General features: G+C 42.5%; 1 pseudogene; it reads left to right on the forward strand.

Annotated features, from left to right (window-relative positions):
- Window positions 1-3,203: 3,203 nt before the first annotated feature.
- LOC120268430 lies at window positions 3,204-6,910 on the forward strand (annotated as a pseudogene).
- Window positions 6,911-7,573: the final 663 nt, after the last annotated feature.

Below are 7,573 nucleotides of genomic sequence, written 5' to 3' on the forward strand. Positions count from 1 at the left end.
TGAACCTAGCTCGGAGTGGGTCCTTCAAGGCGTCGAAGCTCTCCATCAAGGCTATCGGTTCATATATAAGGGGGTTTATTTCTATGGTTTTTAATGTACTTTCATTCATTGATGGTGTGTTTTGTATGTTGCTCCATGGAGGGCTAAAAACCCTAGAGGTTATTTGGGCTTGTGAACCCTAGGATTCTCATCTTTTGTGGATTTGCTTTTGTGTTTCTATTTAATCCGAGTTTGATTAAGTTTCATTCTTGATTGTTTAATGCTTGTTTGCCTTATTGATCTTATGGTTATTTGGTTTGCATGATTTGTTGCCTTGGTGGGAGAGAGATCTCCATTAGGGTTAGAACCTCAAGATTGAAGAGGGTTGAGAGGGTGAGTCATGAGATAGTGAAGTGTCCCCTTTCCCTCCGATTGGTGTATTCTATCTCCATTCCCTAAGCTCTATGTAACCATATTTGGTGGGAGGCGTGAGATTGCTCGATTTCTCCGCCCGGGACCTTGTAGGGGGTTAGGATCCTTCGCGGGAATTAGGGTTGGAACAATCTTTCGAATTGGATACAGTTTGGAATCCCTAGAGTGCTTTGCGGTCATATGTGGTGTGAGGTGTTGAGATTGAGCGATTTCTACACGGGACCTCGTAGGGGGACTAGTATCGGTGATCTAGAGATAGACCCGATTATGTTTAGATTTCCACGACTTAACTTACTCATCATAGAAACACTTTGCTTATCCGGTACCTGAGCATTGCCCGAATACCCCACTTTTACTGATTGAGATTCTCCTTCCATTTTACCCTTGCATATTCGTCACCGGTGTTCATCTCTTCGCACATTAGATCACCACACTATCCCATTATCATTAGGCTAGATAGCAGAGAAGAAGTTAGTACTAGTAGCCCTGTTCCCTGTGGATTCGACTACCCGACTCACTCGGTATTTATTACTTCGACACCCGTGCACTTGCGGTACACACACGCATATTCGGACGTGTTAGAGAACTAGTGAATGATGAATTCAAGAGTAGCCTAGCTCGGAAAGTTAGCTAGATGAGTCCAGCCCTCTCCTTCATTAGTCAGAAGGGAACTATCTGGTCAAATTGCCTATGTAACTACCTTGATCAGATGGATAGGATATTTTTGAAAAAGAGGTTCTAAGTTTGCTAGCCCGGCTCCTTCTGTCTATTTCTTCCGCTCTTGGCTCTATTAGCTTACCCTAGTGGAAGACCTTACAAACAAAAGACTAAACAAACTAAACAAAGAGAGTAAAAGCCAACCATCTTTACTTTATGAACCAAGTCCTAACCAGCACGAATCAAAAACATCTTGATAACCTTCTCACACCACCTCTAAACTTTGAGAACGAGCTAGAAAAGCAGCTCTGCAGCCCAATCGAAGAAGCATAGAGTACAACCAGGACTAATCAAAGCCCTTCATCCCCATCCCTGTTAACTTGACGGACTTCATTTACTGTAACTCACAGCTAGAACAAAACAGACTTCTTCTACCAGATAAATGAGCCCATTGCCTGACTTGAAGCACCAGCCTCTTGCGTAGGTTTCTTAGTAGGGCATGAACCTAGGAAAGTCCCTTGTTGTACCAAACGATCAATCTTTTACTTCACACATCATTAACTTCCTTTCGAAATATCTGCTTAAAACTCAAATTCAACGAAAATGAGCTAAAGACTCTCCCGTTGATTGAGTGCTTTACTTCCTTCGGATCTGTCAGGTGCACTTGTATCGGAGCAGTCCGCTTGACTTCAAGTTCCATTGGAGAGGTGAGTCAGGTGGGCTTCTATATACGAGATAGTCGATCCGCTAACTAATTTTCATTGATTCTGACTTCAAGTCTTGGTTCTATCTTAACTTGACAGAGATGAGATCTTATTTTAGCTCCTTCTATTGTTACTTCTTTGCCTTGGGAAAGCCTCTTAGGCCTTTGAGTGGACCTTCCTTTCATCGATAGAGCTAACAAATAAGAAAGATGTCCGATAGCGACTCTTTTGCTATGGATTCGAGTAGGGGGCCTCTTGACCTTTACACCTTAACCCCCTTGATCCATAAGACTACAAGCCGGCTATTGACCTTGGGCTTCCTTATCCAAAGCTACTCGACATCCTGGGAGGGAGGGATAAGGCCTCTATTTCCCTTTCTTGCTATTCCAATCACTTTGAAAGTTGTTCGGGTCGTTGTAAGTCTATAGAGTAAGGTCAGGTGAGACTGGGCAGAAGGCTCATTCGGGTCTTTGAAGATAGTTTCCTAATTGGACTCTTCTCTTTTTTTCCTAGACCAAGCCTTAGATCAGAGCACCAGGCTGATACAAAAGATCACGCAGGAGGTAGAACAAGGTGGCAAGCGAGAAGGACTATTTCATAGCAGGGAGTTATAGATTTCCCTAGATACCGGATGCTTTTGATTCTAGGACAGAATCCCTTTTACCTTTCTATGTTCGCGGTCCTCACCTCTCTTTTGAATTACTTAGGTAGCGGATATCTTGGCAAAACTCTTCTTTTCATAGAAGTCATTCTTCCTTCCTCATTATGCTTTCACAGACTCAAGTATAAGTGATCACACTTTTACTCTAAAGGGGCACTTTTAGAGGAGGGGACTTTCCTTTTTAGGTATAAATGATCACACTTTTACTCGAAAGGGGTACTTTTTTCCTTCTCACGTTTAGAAGCCGATTGGATCTGATCGAGTATCTACTTGAAGGAAGCATGCGGTGACTGCTGCTCCACCTTCCTAAGTAGTAGAGTTGCAAGAGGCTAGAGAGCTATGAGATCGATTTTCTTCTGATAGATGATTCAAAAGAGTATAGGAGCATCCTTGCCTTACGACTACTACACCAGAAGAAAATGACATGGGACAAGAATAAGCCCTCTTTGAAAGCCGCGAATCCCTTCCTTTCGAAAATGAAAGTGCATCCCCCTCTTCCGTTATGCCGAACTGAGATCCCGTCTTATGGACCTGACCTTCAAGCAATCTTGTCTTCCCCGCAGCTCAGCTAGTGACCCTCAAAGAGATAGGATAGCAAGAGAAAAGGACATTGGGCGATCCACAACCCTACTTGAGATTGGTTAACATTAACATATGGGGCATGTTATACTCTTAAATAACAAGCCTTCTCTTATCTATATCTAGATAGAAAGAGTTAATTTAATGTGTGCTTGGGAGTCTTTGAAAATTGAATTAACCAAGATCTTATCATGACTGCAATTTTAGAGAGACGCGAAAGTACAAGCCTATGGGGTCGCTTCTTCAACTGGATAACCAAAGACTGAAAACCGTCTTTACATTGGATGGTTTGGTGTTTTGATGATCCCTACCTTATTTTTATTGACCGCAACTCTGTATTTATTATAGCTTTCATCACTTTGCTCCTCAAGTAGATATTGATGGTATTCGTGAACCTCTTTTCCGGGTCTCTACTTTATGGAAACAATATTATCTCTGGTGCCATTATTCCTACTTCTGCAGCTATAGGTTTGCATTTTTACCCGATATATATGGGAAACAGAATAGTGGTTATACTATACAATGGTGGTCCTTATGAGCTAATTGTTACACTTCTTACTTGGTGTAGCTTGGTATACAGGTCCTGAGTGGGAACTTAGTTTCCATCTGGGTATGCGTCCTTGGATTGCTGTTGCATATTTAGCTCTTGTTGCAGCTGCTACTGCTCTTTTTTTTATCTACCCTATTGGTCAAGGAAGTTTCTCTGATGGTATGCCTTTTGTTTGGAATTTCTGGCACTTTTCACTTTATGATTGTATTCTAGGTGGAACATAATATCCTTATGCATCCATTTCACATGTTAGGCGTAGCTGGTGTATTCGGCGGCTGCCTATTCAGTGCTATGCATGGTTCTTTGGTAACCTCTAGGTAAACCCCTAAAAATGAGTCTGCTAATGAAGGTTACAGATTCGGTCAAGAGGAAGAAACTTATAATATCGTAGCTGCTCATGGTTATTTTGGCAGATTGATCTTCCAGCTAGTTTCCATAATTCTCGTAGTAGTAGAAGGCTGAGTATCTGACTTGATCCAATAGAGTCAGAACACACAGTAGCACTAGATTCCACATCTTGCTGTGGACTGGGGAGAGAGCTGCTCTGTGAAGCTGGGCCTTTAGTGCAATTATGAAGGCACTTTAGTACTCCCCCCAAAATTCAAGCCGGGATAGGTACTTAATGAAAGGGGGAGCGGTGGGCCTTCATAAAGGAGCGAGGGAGTGATGGCCAACCTTAGTCCATATATTGCTCGTGAGAGTTACCAAGTACCAATCTCACAACAGTACTCCGTTAAAGGATCGGTCTCTCACTTGTGGATCGTTCGTGAGTCAAACTCGCTCTCTTGCCACGCCTTTCACTTACTCGCTTGAGTCGGACTCAATCACTCTTTTTTTTGGAGGATGGATCATTCGTTCTTCTCTCTCTTTCTTGCTATTACTCATAGGGAGCGCAGCAACCGACAATGTATATTATCATATAGAAACAAAGCGAAGCACAGCGATTCATACTACTGGAAACATTTCACTAACCAGTACAGGCAAAAGAGTAAGCTTACGGGGTGGGGCGCAAGCAACCGTAGAGAATCACATAGAGTTGCCCCTACCTGCCAGCGCACAGATAGATAGGGAGGGCGAAGAGTGAAGGGATGGATGTCTGAGCGGTTGAAAGAGTCGGTCTTGAAAAGTGAAGTATTGATAGGAATACCGAGGGTTCGAATCCCTCTCCATCAGTGAGGTCGTAAGTTCACTCTTGCGTTATCTATAGATAAGAATGAATCAGATCAACTCGACTGATATGATGGATGGAATGGTTAGACGGTTGATGTTTGTTATTCTATGTTTATTTAGTTAAGACTTTGTCTCCCTTTCGTTATCTTCCGCCCCGGGTGGATGACCTGTGGGAGCTAAGTCGAAAATCTCGGTTGTCATCGTGAGTGGTTGATAAACTGCAATTGCAATTTTATTTAGGAAGTCCCAATGTTGTGAGGCTTAACAGACAAAGAAAATGATAGAGACTTTCGGGGTGACGACACTAATGAATAAAAATAGAAGGTGGCTGAGTTATTAGCTACCATAAGCGCTCAAATTCCTTTATCCTTATTAATTGCCTTGGCTGGCTTATATGATCGATCAACCCCTGGCACATTTAGGTTTTGATCTGAGGCCATATTGGTCTGCAGGACCCAACACAAGTATTCATCCTTAAAAAGATGAAAAAGGTGTTGCCGAAAGCTTAACCTCTTCCACACGGATGCCACAACCGCTATCACTTTAGCTGCCGGAGGGGAATGGAAGAGAAAGCCTCTCGACGTCTTGTTTGGTAAACGGGATTTTAACCCAGGCGCCGTAGTCTTGCCTAACCATTGGGCCGGGGATGTCAGATGCGAGATCTTTAGTTACTTGTATCGATTTGCCAAAGTATGGTTAGATACAATGCGCTGGCAACCTCAGCTTGCTTGGCAGGATGGGAGTAAAGGTCAAAGGAGCAAAATCCGCTGTTGGAGCGGAAGTGTGAAGTTAAGGTTGGTATGAGGTATGATGTCGTGTGTTCTGGGGATTTTTGTGTAGCATCAAACGAAGGAAATAAAAAATGTAAAGAAAGTTAAAGGTCTTAGTTCGCCAAGTCTTAGGTCTGATGAGGCTTTCACTAAGGCTACTTGTTCAACTGGTTGTGTGTGTAGTTCTGTGTGGTAGTAAGCTTGCTCAAAGACGGCAAGTCGAAGGCGAGGGTGCACTGGAATAACATGAGAGCAATCGAGTTGCATAGTGAACAGACCATGAGATGGTGCAGCTTACACGATTCAGACTATTCGGTTAGAGCGATCGGTGGTAGTGAAAGGTAAGAAACCTCTTGTAGCGGTGAGGGAATGAACAGCAAAAGGGTGAAAGAAACAAGGAAATAAACGGGAAGTTATGGCTTTCCTCGTCTAGAGTCGATTATAAACTCAGTATTTGCCCAGAATTGGTTCAACCAGTATTTAGGTAAAACTGCTGCGAGCAGGCCAATGTCATTGAGATATAAGAAAGGGGTGCACCACTCTTTCTCATTCAGTGCTAATAGAGATAAGGGCCAACAACTCTACACTAGGATGTGCAATGTGAGGAATTACTAAAGCGGTGAGTTAAGCGTGATCTGATTCAATGCGTCATGTACATCAGAAGAGTTGTATTCTCAGTTTTAAAAATCGCATACATCAAAAATCGAGTAGGCTATCGGGCTCATGCGAAAAGTTTGCTTCCATCGACATCTTTACGCATGATTGGGAATAAATAGGGTGATTTTCAACACATGGAGTCAGACTAAAACGCTATGTCAAAATTGCTTGTACTCATCTTTCGCACCAATAGGGGCTAGTTTTTTTACTTTACTAAAAAAAAGTGAACTCATGCTAGCTTTGGAAAGTCGTGTCCAGGAAAGGAGCTTATTCCTTCAGATGTGCAAAGCGAGAGAGAGCTTCTATAGCTATTCTGCCATCAGGAGAGTGCTTGGATTCACTTTCATTGAACTTAATTAAGTACTTAACTTTAGGAATACCAGGCAAAGCAAATGGTTTGATTTTTTGGCTCTTCTTTTGTTTTTGTACACATAAAGGACTCAATGGCAAGATAAAGATAAGAGCCAGGTACAACGATAGCTTACCAACTACCTCTGACTGATCTAGTTGAACTAACTTGCTGGTACTGCTGCTTTTTTATTGCTCTCACTCTCCTTCCAGCTTTAACTGCTCCTACGCTTCCTTTGTGAAGTACTTTTTTGGAATACGAACTCTTTCTCAATGGGACCTCTATTTTTTATATTTGACCAGACCAATAAGGAAGGAAAAACTAGATTCTAGTGAGCTTGACATGAACGCTAACTCAGATGCGGACGCAAGGTCAAAGTATCTTGCAGAAGAAGATTCTTAAACGGGGGAGTCTCTTTCTCTTTGGTAGGTAAATTTCTTCATGAATTGGAAGGATTGATTGAACCACCCGTCACCATTTTCCTTTATTCTAAAGACTGCCTTCCTCGAAAACCAACCCTAACATTGGGGGCTCGCAACTTTCTTAGAGAAGGGCCGCTCTCAGGCTCATTTTTTTTCTTTATCGAAGAACCCCGGTAATAAATTAACTTCGGATTTGCTTACTCAACTTAGGCTACTCAAATTAGATGAGAGCTTAGGATTATCAACCTTATTGATTGACGAAAGCTGGGATCTTCGGCAGAACTAGCACTTCCCTTTGATACAGGACTCTTCGACGCGACAACCTAGCTCTTTCGGTTCGATCGCACGGATCTGGAAACTCCGTCTTTTTTTTTGCCTTCTCTTTGTGGGTTATTTTGTTTGGCCAAAACACGAAAAGCAGGATTTATTTGAAAGCTTAGTTATAGGAAGAATCTTTTTACAGGAAATGAAGATTGTCTAAGGGCAGGGGCGAATCGCATAAAACAGAGGAATTTGTCCAAGAAGACATGGATCGGACTGCTCTTTCAAAAAGCAATTTCCAGCTAAAGTGCCCTTACTGAAATGAAAGGTCGAGTGAAAGCAAATCCCAGTAGCTTGATCGGAGAAAGGTTGGGACAACGAG

This window comes from Dioscorea cayenensis, chromosome 9, assembly GCF_009730915.1.
Source record: "Dioscorea cayenensis subsp. rotundata cultivar TDr96_F1 chromosome 9, TDr96_F1_v2_PseudoChromosome.rev07_lg8_w22 25.fasta, whole genome shotgun sequence".
Lineage (NCBI taxonomy): Eukaryota > Viridiplantae > Streptophyta > Magnoliopsida > Dioscoreales > Dioscoreaceae > Dioscorea > Dioscorea cayenensis.